Here is a 14,461-nt window from a genome sequence, read left to right as displayed (position 1 = left end):
AATAAAAATGGTATATTCTAAAATATGTAAAAACAACGAGAAGTGGAATACAAAGGGAGGAAAAATCACTTTTGCAGTGGTAATGAGGGTGGCCCATTTCAAAGAGTTGACAAGAAGGTGTGAATAACAGTAGGGGGAAATTAGTTTTTGTAATGACCCATCCACGCCCAGTCTTTATTTAGGCCTAAATTGATGGTGTCCAGTTTGCAAATGACTTGGTAAGGCTACTCTTATCTTTTCATGTACTATGTATATACACCCCTCCTACTGTATTTTCCACTCCATGCATCTGATGAAGTGGGTTATATCCCATGAAAGCTTATGCCCAAATAAATTTGTTAGTTTCCAAGGTGCCACAAGGACTCCTTGTTCTTTTTGCTGATACAGATTAACACAGCTTATACATGCTACATATTTAGAGTGGTAGCTATTTGGTGTAGGGAATGTGTGTTTGTACAGCATGTGGCATACTGGAACTATGATATTGACAGGCCTACTGGTGATACTAATATAAATCCATATGAAATCAATCTCAAGTATTTTAATTTAACATTCTAAATATACAGTAGTGTCAATTGTAAATACCTAAGACACCGCAGTGGCTATTACACTGAAAAATAAGTATTTACTATTTGTAAAGGGTTCCCTTTTTTCTAATGCTAAACTGCACCAGCTTTTAAAATTACTCTGCCCGGCTTCAGCATGAAAAATGGAAGCTGCCCTTCACGCCTGTGGGCATAGGACTAGACTTGTGTTCAGAGGCCATCGCCCCCAGCTCTCCCTTCACTTGAGGGCAAGCCCCATCGTACACAGCTGAGTGGGCTCAGCGGGGATTTAGGCAGGGGCTTGTGTGTCTTGCTGAATTGCAGCCCCGGAAGCCAGCCCAAGTTGCATGGGGTCAGGGGACTGCAGTACCACCATGCACCAGAGACACGTGCAACTAGAGCGTGCCCCTCCCCCCACGTGTCAGCCTTCGCGCAGTGTCTTGCGTGGGCTGCCCGCCATTTTGGCTTAAAGGCGCATTCGCAGGGGGCAGGGCGCGTCCCGCCGCCCGCGCGGAGGGTCCAAGCGAGGCCCAGGCGCGTGCCGGGAGCGGCTGCTCACTCGGAGCCCAGCTCCTCCCGCCGCTTGACGAGAATGACCAATCAGGAGATAGAACCAGTCTCCTGCCAGCCAATAGGGTGGGTCGCGCGCTGCGCTCCCGGGCCGAGGCTATAAAGAATAGGCGGGCGCGCGCCGCCCCGTGGGGCGGGTGAAGAGTTCGTTGGACGTTAGCGGCAGAGAGGCGGCTCGTCCCGTGCAGGCCAGTGTAGTGCCCCTCCCCCAGGTCTGTGCGTGCGCCCCTCGGTGCCTGTGCCGCCCCCCCCCCGGGATGCTGCCCCTCGGGGTGGGCCCTTGGGCGCTTTTGCCACCTCCCCAGGTGCCTGTCCCACCTCTGTCCCCTGGGGCGCTCCTCCCCCCCCCCAGTGCCTGTCCTGGGGTCTGTGCCCTCCACCCTGGAGCGCCTGTTCTCTGGCCTGCTCCCCTCGCCTGCTGCACCCGCCCCTTGGTCTGTGTGCCCCCCTCCCCCACAGCACCCCTTCTGCAGCATCCACCCTGTGGTGCCTCTTCCGCCGCCTCCCGCCACAAGCTGGGAATGGGCCACAGGGGCTTGACAATTGACTCTTGACAATTACCTGTTCTGTTTGTCCCCTCGGGGGCACCTGGCATTGGAAGACAGGACACTGGGCTAGATGGACCTTTGCCAGTATGGCTGTTCTTATGTTCTCCGCCTGCTTATGCCCCCCCAGCACCCATTCCTGCAACATGTGCTTCCAGGGGTTGGATGCTCATCTGCAAGTCGGGGGAGTGGTGTTCAGTTCCCAGATCTGCTACTGGCTTCCTGTGTAACCTTGACAAGTCCTAAAGTCAGCGGGGTGTACTACACTCCAGACTTAGGTCAGCGTAAGGCAGCTTGTCTCTACACTGAGGGTTTGTTTTTACAACCAGGGAGATGGAAGCTGCTGTAGTCGATGCAGCAGGTGTCAATTTGCTGGTCTAGTGAAGACCTGCTAAATCAACAGTAGAGCACTCTCCGGTACTCCAGCTCCCTGAGAAAAGTAAGGGAAGTCAGCCGGAGAGCGTCTCCCATCGACGCAGCACAGTGAAGACACCAGGGTAAGTCGACCTACCCTGCATCGACTCCAGCTAGGTTATTCGCGTAGCTGGAGTAGTGTAAATTAGGTCAACTTACCTCTGTAGTGAAGACAAGCCCTAAAATGTCACTCCCAGCGATGTCATTCACTTACTACACCAAGTTAATTCCACCTTGGCAAGAGGCATAGCACTTCGGTCAGTGTAGTTAGGTCAATGCAGTGTAGATACTGCGTTGCTTACACTGACTATTGCTGCCTTTCAGAAGTGTCCCACAATGCCCCACACTGATAGTTAATTGGGTGCAAGTGCTCCTGGTGGGTATGTGCACCAGTGACACACGGAACATAGTGTGGACATGCAAAAGCAATTTAATTACTGTGGTGCCTATAGGTTGATGAAACTTAGATTGACTTATTTTTGTAGTGTAGACTTGCTTTGTGTGCCTTGCTCCCCAATCTTTCCAGTGGGGATAACAGCATTGCCTATGTTGGGGATAAATACATTAAAGCTTCTCAGATGCTCAGGTACTCCAAAAATGGGCTGTGTAAGACCTTAAGCTAGATAAATACACAACAGTGGCATTTTTGCCCCTTCAGGACTCATAATGAGTATCCTTTTATTTCAGTTAAATAATCTAATTTGGATCCGAAACCTGCAAATTGCTGAGTGTGACTGGGTCCCGCATTACAATCAATGGGGTTCCACACCTAATAAATGTTTGGAATAAGGTCTAAATTACATTTCTTAATGAAATTAATAAGTATGTGCCTGTTTGTAAAATAATTGTCTTGAGACAAATATTTGGAGAATCTCAGTCTTCAAAATTAAATCTGTTTGGAGTTAATAACTGTTAAACACTAAACATTACTGTACTAGGACATATTGAACAGCTTGTTGAAACAGCGGGGATGGATGTGAGTGCCATATTTACAAAGCTGAGTGGACTAAATTTAGAAAGCGTGAAGTAAGATGGGCAGTTGTGATTTCTTTGATTATGTAGAAGTTGTGCACTGTATGCTTCAGATTAATTGCGGTTGTGTTTCTTGGGTTTTTAGCTTTTTGTTTGGTTTGGAGGTCGATTTGCAGCACACATCAGAGCTATCCAGTGTCTTGTACATTACTCATTTAAAAAAAATTTTGGGGGGAGTATTAAGCGGTTTCTTTAAACATCTGGAAAACATACAGCTCTCTGGAAGTGCCATGGGAGACTAAATTTATTGTTAATAATGTACACAGTATTTATGTTAAAAAGGTTTCCATGTCAGAAGGAGAGACTTTCCTGATAGTTGCCACTTAGATTTTCCCAAATATTCTAAATATCAGATTTTTCAAGACTTTTTATTGAGTTGCTTTTTCCCTATGTTTTTCAGAAGGTCTTGTATCTACAGCATAAAATACTGGAAATGGGTGGTTAGACCTTGATCCTGTAATTCATTCTACACAGGCAGACCGCTCCGCCCATGTGGAGCTTCACTGAAATCTGGGGTCTGTCCACTCAACAAGTAGCAGGATCACGGCCTTAGTATTTGTATTTTTGAAACACCAGTACACAATGGGCACCACAGAACTTTTAATGCACTGGAGCAGTGTCCCCACAGCAATTTAGCACACGACAGGTGAAAGCATTGTAGATTTACATCCCTGTTCTCCATGTACGTAGTCTCCATGTAGGCATGCCCTAAGGCAGATTCTTCTTCGTGGATCTTTGCCTCTATTTTCAGATTCCTTTTTCATAGAATCATAGACTTTAATGTCAGAAGGGACCATTATGATCATCTAGTCTGACCTCCTGCACAGCACAGGCTACAGAATCTCACCCACCCAGTCCTGTATCAAACCTATCTGAGCCACTGAAGTCCTCAAATCCTGGTTTAAAGACTTCAAGGTGCAGAGATCCTTCCAGCAAGTGACCCGTGCCCCACGCTGCAGAGGAAGGTGAAAAATCCCCAGGGCTTCTGCCAATCTGCACTGAAGGAAAATATCTTCCCAACCCCAAATATGGCGATCAGCTAAACCCTGAACATGTTGGGCAAGACTCACCAGCCAGACACCCAGGAAAGAATTCTCTGTAGTAACTCAGATCCCATCCCATCACAAGCCATTGGGCATATTTACCGCTAGTAGTGAAAGACTACCGTATTTTTCCGTATATAAGACGCCCCCATGTATAAGATGCCCCCAACTTTTCTAACCCCAAATTCAGGTTTTTTGTTTTGTTTTGTTTTCTTTGCCCCTCCAGCCGCGGTTCAGCTGTCCCCCCCCCCGACTTTGCCGCTCAGGCACAGGAAGAGAACGCGGAGGTAGGGGTAGAGGGGCCGAGGAGGGCCATGCGCCCCGGCTGGTCTCCGGCGGCGGCCCTGCCCGGCTCCTGCCGCATCCCTCCCCGGCCCCGCGACTCCTGCCCTGGCCCCGCGTCCCCGGCCGCCCGGCTCCCCGCGTCCCCGGCCGCCCGGCTCCCCGCGTCCCCGGCCGCCCGGCTCCCCGCGTCCCCGGTCCCGCTTCGCTGGCCTGCCCGGCCCCGCTTCGCCGGCCGCCCGGCCCCGCTTCCCCGGTCCCGCTTCGCCGGCCGCCCGGCCCCGCTTACCCGGTCCCGCTTCGCCGGCCGCCCGTCCCCGCTTACCCGTCCCCGCTTCGCCGGCCGCCCGGCCCCGCTTACCCGTCCCCGCTTCGCCAGCCACCCGGCCCCGCTTACCCGGTCCCGCTTCGCCGGCCGCCCGCCCCGCTTACCCGGTCCTGCTTCCCTGGGCGCCTGGCCCCGCTTACCCGTCCCCGCTTCTTTGGCTGCCCGGCTCCGGTCCCCGTCCACGGCCGCCGGGCCCCGCTTCCCCGGTCCCGCTTCGCCGGATCCAGCCACGTGCAGGCAGCGCGGTAAGGGGGCAGGGAGGGGGTGTTGGAGAGAGGGCAGGGGAGTTCAGGGGTGGGGGGGTGGATAGGGGTTTGGGGGGGTCAGAAGGCAAGGAACAGGGGGCTTACTTCCGTGTATAAGACTACCCTCAATTTTTAGTCTAAGGATTTTAGGAAAAAGTATAGTCTTATACACGGAAAAATACGGTAATTAATTGCCAAAATTAGGCTGTCCCCCTCCATAAATTTATCAAGCTTAGTCTTGAAGCCAGGTATGTCTTTTGCCCCCACTACTCCCCTTGGAAGGCTGTCCAGAACTTCGCTCCTCTGATGGTTAGAAACCTTTGTCTAATTTCATGTCTAAACTTTCTGATGGCCAGTTTATATCCATTTGTTCTTGTGTCCACATTGGTACTGAGCTTAAATAATTCCTCTCCCTCCCTGGTATTTATTCCTTTGATATATTTATAGAGAGCAATCATATCTCCTCAGCCTTCTTTTGGTTAGGCTAAACAAGCCAAACTCTTTGAGTCTCCTTTCATAAGACAGGTTTTCCATTCCTCGGATCATCCTAGTAGCCCTTCTCTGAACCTGTTCCAGTTTGAATTCATCCTTTTTAATCATGAGAGACCAGAACTGCACACAGTATTCCTGATGAGGTCTCCCCAGTGCCTTGTATAATGGTACTAACACCTTCTTATCTCTACTGGAAATACCTCACCTGATGCATCCCAAGACTGCATTAGCTTTTTTCACAGCCATATCACATTGGCAGCTCATAGTCATCCTGTGATCAACCAATACGCCGAGGTCCTTCTCCTCCTCTGTTACTTCCAACTGATGCCTCCCCAGCTTATAACAATAGTTCTTGTTATTAATCCCTAAATGCATGACCTTGCACTTTTCACTATTAAATTTCATCCTATTACTATTACTCCAGTTTACAATGTCATCCAGATCTTCCTGTATGATATCCTGGTCCTTCTCTGTACTGGCAATACCTCCCAGCTTTGTGTCTTCCGCAAACTTTATTAGCACATTCCCAGTTTTTGTGCCAAGGTCAGTAATAAAAAGATGGGTCCCAAAACCGATCCCTGAGGAACTCCACTAGTAACCTCCCTCCAGCCTGACAATTCACCTTTCAGTACGACCCGTTGTAGTCTCCCCTTTAACCAGTTCCTTATCCACCTTTCAATTTTCATATTGATCCCCATCTTTTCCAGTTTAGCTAATAATTCCCCATGTGGAACCGTATCAAATGCCTTACTGAAATCAAGGTAAATTAGATCCACTGCATTTCTTTTGTCTAAAAAATCTGTTACCTTCTCAAAGAAGGAGATCAGGTTGGTTTGGCACGATCTACCTTTTGTAAAACCATGTTGTATTTTGTTCCAATTACCATTGACCTCAGTGTCTTTGACTACTTTTTCCTTCAACATTTTTTTCAAAACCTTGCATACTACAGATGTCAAACTGACAGGACTGTAGTTGCCCGGATCACCTTTTTTCCCCTTTTTTAAAGATAGGAACTATGTTAGCAATTCTCCAGTCATACGGTACAACCCCTGAGTTTACAGATTCATTGGAAATTCTTGCTAATGGACTTGCAATTTCATATGCCAGTTCCTTTAATATTCTTGGATGAAGATTATCTGTGCCCCCAGATTTCATCACATTAAGCTGTTCAAGTTTGGCTTCTACCTCAGATGTGGTAATATCTACCTCCATATCCTTATTCCCATTTGTCATCCTACCATTATCCCTAAGCTCTTCATTAGCCTCATTAAAGACTCAGGCAAAGTGTTTGTTTAGATATTGGGCCATGCCTAGATTATCCTTAACCTCCACTCCATGCTCAGTGTTTAGCGGTCCCACTTCTTCTTTCCCTGTTTTTTTTCTTATTTATATGGCTATAGAACCTTTTACTATTGCTTTTAATTCCCTTTGCAAGCTCCAACTCTACATGGTTTTTGGCCTTTCTCACTTTATCCCTACATGGTCTGACCTCAATAAGGTTGCTTTCCTTGCTGATCATTCCCATCTTCCATTCCTTGTAGGATTTCTGCTTTTTCTCTGAGATGCTTGCTCATCCAGCTTGGTCTACAATTCCTGCCTATGAATTTTTTCCCCTTTCTTGGGATGCAGGCTTCTGATAGTTTCTGCAACTTTGACTTGAAGTAATTCCAGGCTTCCTCCACCTTTAGATCCCCAAGTTCTTCAGTCCAATCCACTTCCCTAACTAATTTCCTTAATTCTTTAAAGCTAGCCCTTTTGAAATAAAAAACCCTAGTCACAGATCTGTTTTTGTTTATCCTTCCATTTAGTTTAAACTGAATTAGTTCATGATTGCTCGAACCAAGGTTGTCCCCTACAACCATTCCTTCTATGAGGTCCTCACTACTCACCAAAACCAAATCTAAAATGGCATCTCTTCTTGTTGGTTCAGCAACTACTTGGTGAAGGAATCCATCAGCTATCGCATCTAGGAAAATCTGAGCCCTATTATTATTACTAGCACTTGTCCTCCAGTCTATATCTGGGAAGTTAGTCTCCCATGATCAAACAATTCCCATTAGTATTTACTTCATTAAAAAGGTCTCTATCCATATCCATATCCATATCAGATCCCGGTGGTCTATAGCACACCCCAAGCACTATCTCAGGAGAGGCTCTAGTAGCTTTCTTCCCCAATGTGATTTTTGCCCAGACAGACTCTATTTTATCCATTCCATCCCTTCTAATTTCATTACAGTCTACCTCATCATTGATATACAATGCTACTCTGCCACTTTTGCCTTTATTTCTGTCTTTCCTAAACAGCACATACCCTTCAATGCCTGTACTCCAGTCATGACTACTATTCCGCCATGTTTCTGTTATCTCTATAATATCCGGTTTCACTTTCTGCATCAGTAACTCTCGTTCCTCCATTTTGTTACCTAGGCTCCTCGCATTGGCGTACAAACATCTTAATTCTTGCTGTTTGGCTTCACTCACATTCTTTACCCAATTAGGCCCAGACGTTCTACCCCCAGTATCACCCATTAGAATTGTATCTACAGTACCCTTCCTCCGTATGTCCGTTCTCCTGCCCACGACAGTATCCTTTCTTGCTTTGTTTTCTTCCCTCTCAATGTTAAAATCCGGCATGGAGATTACCTGGACATCTCCCAACCATCTCCCCCCAATTCCTTACTTAAAGCTCTCTTAATCAGTTGTGCCAGCCTCCATTCTAGAAGTCTATTTCCCTCCCTACTCAGGTGAAGTCCATCCCGAGAGAACAGTCCTCTGTCCATGAATGCCTCCCAGTTGCCATACATCCCAAAGCGCTCCTTATAGCACCACTGCCTGAGCCATCTGTTGATCACCATAATCTTGTCACACCTTTGTTGCCCTTCTCTAGGAACAGGCAGAGTCCCACTCAAGGAAATCGAGGCTCAGGTGATCTTCAGTGTCTTCCCCACCTGGGATAGTCTCCCTTGATACATTCCAGCAAGAATCTAGCCACATCATTTGTTCCCACATGAAGGACAATCAGCGGATTCTTTCCTGCTCCCATTAGGATTCTCTTCAGCCTCAGGTCCACATCCCATATTTTAGCACCGGGCAGACAGCACTTCTGTTCACTGGATCACTTCTGGTTACAGGCCTGTCTATTCTTCTCAATAAGGAGTCCCCAATCACATAAACCTGCCTTTTCCTGGTGACAGTTCGATTCTCCGGTCTATCCCCTGTTCCCTCTGGCTGCAAGTCCTCTAGATTCCTATTCACCCTTGCAATCCTCTGCAGCCCATCCCGTATCCTCCTGGGGCTTATGTTTGATGTCATCTCCATTATAGGGCTAGCTGCGCTTCTCTTCTTCCTTGCCCTCTCACCTTCAGCGACCATCTGCTGTGCTCCTTGTTCATTTTCCAACTCCGCAAACCTGTTCCTGAGCTCTATTGCTCCTTCACTAGCCCGTCTTTTCCTCTGCCTGGTTTGCGTAGTCACATGCTTTCACCATCCACTTTCCTCACCCAGCTGTCTCCCCTCAGAGTTCTTTGGTCCTACTTCCATCTGCAAGTCTGAGCTTTTCCCTTCAGCCTCATCATGTCTCTGCTGCATCATCCATTCGAGCCCCCTTCTACACTCTACCAGAGTTTCCACTTGCATCTCCAGTCCTCGGATCTTTTCTTCCATCAGCTCTATCAGGTAGCACTTTATGCAGACAAAACTCTTTTCAGGTACCCCCTCCAGGATCATGTACATGCCACAGCTTCCACATCCAGTCATCTTCATTGTGTCTTCCACTGCTTCGGTCACTACAGCTGCTGCCTCTGTATCTGTCATAGGCTTCCCACCTAAATCCTGTAAATCTGGGAAACACAAACCAACCCAAAACACCGCCACCGACAGCAAAACAAACCCCCAACAAGCACCAAGACACTGCTAGAACACTGCACACTCCCTTCAGTAGCCTGTGTGTTCCTCTGCCTGCCTCTTAGTCTTCCCCCAAACTCCCCCTGTAAACTCCCACTCAAACGCCCCTGTTTATAGCTCTGTTTGTTGGTTCCTGTGCCGCTGCAGCTGTCTATGCCGCTACCTGACTGGCTGGCTACCTTTATAGGATCCCTAGTCAGAGAAGTCCCATCCCCTAATCAGGGCTCAGCTTCTCTCCCAGCACACTGCCCCTACCAGCCTCCACACATACAAATACAACTACAAATAGATACAAATACCTTCTCCTCCAACAGAAGTCCCACTCAAACTCCCCTGTTTACAGCTCCGTTTGCTGACTCCTGTGCCGCTGCAGCTGTCTGTGCCCACCCTGAACCTCTGCAGTTGCTGCAACAAAAGTATAGTTAGCAACGTAGTGAGCAGGGACATACAATTGATATTGCAGCACAAGTTATCAGAGGATTAAGTAATAGAAAGACATTTCCCTCTTCTATGTTTACACTATCACTGCTATAAGTATAGCTCAAATTTAATTTAAGGCTTGGATTTTCGTTTGATATATATACTACTGTACATTTGCATGTTCACATAATATTGACAATGTTAGTTTGGTAGTTATGTAGAGTGAGTTAGTAGAAAACAGACATTCAGAAGTCACGTTTGTTTTTTTTTAATCCCAGAAGATAAATTTGCTTTTTTGTAGATCGTACAGAGGTTAATGCGGGATGAGAGATTTGCCTAAAGATCCTGCTTTTCTGTGTTAATCTTTTAAATTTGATTTTGAGTTACTGTCCTGAGGATGGGGGAAATAATTTATTTTCCATTCCTACAATTTTACTATTTGTTTCCAATGTGCTAGTCAGAAAAGCCTGAAGTATTAGAACTGGTAGATATACCTATTAGTCCTTACCTGTAAATGTAACTAAGCCCTAAAATTAAGGCATTAAAGTTGATGAACACAATTTAACTGTTTTGTGAGTGGGTAATAAGTTGTACTCCTGTTTAAGATGCGCTGAATTGGGGCCATTATGTTCAAGGATGCTGAGAAATGATTGCACTAGAAAACATAACACAGAATTTCATGACTTTTCATATTTAAAATCTCAACCATAACATTACATTAATGAAGTTCTCTGAATTTATTGTGTAAATATTTGATATTGAAATGAGCTAGTGGGTGGGTGATCAAACGGATTGAACAATATAAAGTTTTCTGTTTGCCTTATGCATTTATTTATTTCATTGGATTTATCAGACAAGAGGCACCTCTGATAGTTGATTGAAAATACAATAGATGAATACAATAGATTATTAAATAAAAAAAGAAAAAAGGACAGAAATCCCACAAAAATATTTGTGTTGATAATGCATCATATAAAGTAAAAAGGAATGTGTGGCATCATTTGTGTGCTCAAGTTTCTATATTTAGGTAGTGGTTGTATCTCTTGGGGAATAACAGTTGCCAATAACAGCCTTACTTTAGTAAGCAAAATATATTCATTATTTCCTTAGGAAGTAGATAATACTGAAATAATGATGATATCATACAGTGAACAAAAATACAGTAAAATGGAGAAATAGATTGCCTTTGTCAGTGCAGAAATCTGCCCCCATCTTCTCCCTTTGCCACCTCAGTTGTCAGATACTATATCCTTTCTTGTTTTTGTGTCAAAGCTGAGTGTTTCTAATTACTAGATATTAACAATGATGTTTTATGCCCATAAACATGTAAATGATCAAGAAGTAATATGGTGCCAGTTTAAGTAGAACATGAGAGTTTGTGACTGAGTTTCTTTAATCCAGTGTTTTTAACTTTACTAAATTTTACTAATTTTTTGTTTGCATTTCAGGATTCATTGTGCATATAGCTGTTGCTGGCATACTGTCACCAGGTCACATGTGTGGATTAAATGCCACAAATCTTAAATCATGTCGTGTCCATTTTATTTTAATGCAATTTCACCAATAGTGCCGGTGTTGTCTGTAATGCCTGCTATTTCTGTGGGAATCACTTACTCAGCACCACCTTAATATTTTCATCCGGGAACAACTGCTCCATTCACTATATTTGAACCACTCTCCAATCTTCTGATATCAAATCCCTATGTATTATTGCCCTCTGTCCAGCAGTTGCTCTTACTCCAGGGGCAATGAGATGTCATTACTGGAGAACTAGTACTACTGCAATGAATGCTTCTGAATACCTGTTCTAGAGAATCATAATGCTTTTTCTAAAACTCCAGGTGAGTTAATTCTGCTTTCATTAGGTTAGTAATGTTCTCTATACAAAAGAACAGGAGTACTTGTGGCACCTTAGAGATTAACAAATTTATTTGAGTATAAGCTTTCATGGGCTACAGCCCACTTCATCAGATGCATAGACTGGAATATACAGCAAGAAGATATTTATACATACAGAGAATATGAAAAGGTGGAAGTAGCCATACCAACTGTAAGAGGCCAATCAATTGAGATGAGCTATCATCAGCAGGAGAAAAAAAACTTTTGAAGTGATAATTGAGATGACCCATAGAAGGTGTGAGGAACATGGGGAAATAGATTCAATTAGTGTAATGGCCCAACCATTCCCAGTCTCTGTTCAAACCTAAGTCAATTGTATTTAATTTGCATATTAATTCAAGTTCAGCAGTCTCTCTTTGGAGTCTGTTTTTGAAGTGTTTTTGTTGTAAAATTGCCACCTTCAAGTCTGTCACTGAGTGGTTAGAGAGGTTGACGTGTTCTCCCACTGGTTTTTGAATGTTATGATTCCTAATGTCAGATTTGTGTCCATTTATTCTTTTGCATAGAGACTGTCCGGTTTGGCCAATGTATGTAGCAGAGGGGCATTGCTGGCACATGATGGCATATATCATGTTGGTAGATGTGCAGGTGAACAAGCCTCTGATGGCGTGGCTGATGTGATTAGGTCCTATGATGGTGTCACTTGAATGGATATGTGGACAGAGTTGGCATCGGGCTTTGTTGCAAGGATAGGTTCCTGGGTTAGTATTTATGTTGCATGGTGTGCAGTTGGTGGTGAGTATTTGCTTCAGGTTGAGGGGCTGTCTGTAAGCGAGGACTGGTCTGTCTCTCAAGATCTGTGAGAGTGAGGGATCATCTTTCAGGATAGGTTGTAGATCTTTGATGACGCACTGGAGAGGTTTTAGTTGGGGGCTGAAGGTGACGGCTAGTGGCATTCTGTTATTTTCTTTGTTGGGCCTGTCCTGTAGTAGGTGACTTCTCGGTACTCTTCTGGCTCTGTTAATCTGTGTTTTCACTTCAGCAGGTGGGAATTGTCGTTTTAAGAATGCTTGATAGAGATCTTGTAGGTGTTTGTCTCTGTCTGAGTGATTGGAACAAATGTGATTGTATCTTAGAGCTTGGCTGTAGACAATGGATTGTGTGGTTCATCCTGGATGGAAGCTGGAGGCATGTAGGTAAGTATAGTGGTCAGTAGGTTTCCAATATAGGATAGTGTTTATGTGACCATTGCTTATTAGCACAGTAGTGTCTAGGAAATGGACTGCTTGTGTGGCTTGGTCTAGGCTGAGGTTGATGGTGGGATGGAAATTGTTAAAATCCTGGTGGAATTTTAAAGTAACTGATAATGTAGTATATATTAAATATATGGTATTTGAGATTAGTAATCAGACGACAAAAATGTATGTCAATTAGCTGCCTCTCTGACCAGTGAACCTATACCATATTTGAAATATTAATATTGTATTTTTCTTTTGAAAAAGTATTTTTAGGCTTTGTGCTAAAGATCAAAATTTATAGCATTACATAGTGTAGATAAAAATTTCAATCAAAATTCTAGGTATTTTTCATCAGTGGGAGTCATGACTTCCTGTATAAAGTTCCACCAATCTTACTTTAATCTTCAGGAAGCTGATGCAGGACAGAGCTCACATTCTCATAACTTCGACTTTTGCTTACCAATTCTGGTATTTAGATTCACTTGCTGTGACAAGTGGACCTTTCATTTCCGTTGCCGCTATCTTCAGAGCTTGTTTCAGAAGTTAGGGTCAAATCTGTCTTCTAGATCCAGATTCATTCCTTCTACCAATATATATCTTTGCACCTGGGTAAATATATATTTTTCAAAGCTCAGATGACGTTTAGCAAGTTAGCTTATGACATTTATGACAATCTATCTGTTAGACAAAATTATACTTAAAGTGGTTTCCTATTGAGCCAGAAACAGCGGTATAGCCACTTTAATCTTGCCCTGTTCCAAGCACACTGGACTATTTACTGCCTCTTCAAAAGAAATGTGAGGTGGCTCTCCCCTCTGTTGAGATTAAGCCTTTTACTGCAGGAGTTTTTCATCGAGTTCTAAGAAGCTTGTTTTTGTTCACCATACTGTAAATAAATAAATAAATAAATACGCAAAGCACCCTAATTACAGGATATCTTCTCTTTGGGCTTGTGCTCCTAACAAGAGACATGTGAGATTCCCCCTTAGCTCTGAAGATTTTTGGGTTTCCTCAAATTCCAGCTTCCCACGTGAAACTGCCCCCGCCTCAACATCATGTACAGGTGGTACCAAGAGAAATTTGGCGTGATGCAGCCAATGCTCTTGATCTCTGACCACTTTTCAGCAAAGTCTCTGGCTATTTGGCTCCAGCTGTGTTTTCCCCTGCCTATTGTATTGTTTTATTTTGAGATGTGTTTCAATCTTTTGAGTCATAAGTGGGAATAGTTTGGTGACTGTATGTTTAAGGAACAAGAAATTACTTGTAATTTTGTTTCTTTGAAGTTAACTTTTCACAGAATTCCCACTTACCTATCCCAACTCCTTTCACAGTTTGCAGTTCCATTCCAAGTAGATATATTGCTGGTAGGACATTATACCATATCCATCCTTGAAATGAGGAGGTGGCTTTCCGTCAGCACTTGCAGGATTCCTGGTTCTCGGGAGACATAGGACTCCACTCTTTCACTTCTACCTGCCTTTTTTTAGACAAGCTCTACTCATTTAAAATAGTTTCTGGGGTATCAGAAGTCTCCTCTGCCACAACCTTACTCCAATACTGGATCA

At 44.6% G+C, this 14,461-nt stretch overlaps 1 protein-coding gene across 5 annotated transcripts in view; it reads left to right on the top strand.

The window, feature by feature from the left end:
* The first annotated feature begins 1,252 nt into the window (after nucleotides 1–1,252).
* Nucleotides 1,253–14,461, top strand: part of RBM44 (RNA binding motif protein 44) — a 41,082-nt gene continuing 27,873 nt past the window's right edge. For 3 of the 5 annotated variants that reach the window (XM_045031870.1, XM_045031865.1, XM_045031866.1), the window contains exons 1-2: nucleotides 1,254–1,327; nucleotides 1,990–2,157. The gene's annotated coding sequence lies outside the window, so the exon portion shown is untranslated. Of the gene's footprint in view, nucleotides 1,328–1,989; nucleotides 2,158–11,640; nucleotides 11,661–14,461 lie in introns of those variants that run through there. The other 2 variants (XM_045031867.1, XM_045031869.1) reach the window with 2 other exon arrangements.

Source organism: Mauremys mutica, chromosome 10 (assembly GCF_020497125.1).
Source record: "Mauremys mutica isolate MM-2020 ecotype Southern chromosome 10, ASM2049712v1, whole genome shotgun sequence".
NCBI lineage: Eukaryota > Metazoa > Chordata > Testudines > Geoemydidae > Mauremys > Mauremys mutica.
This window is presented reverse-complemented; position numbering and strand designations above follow the sequence as displayed.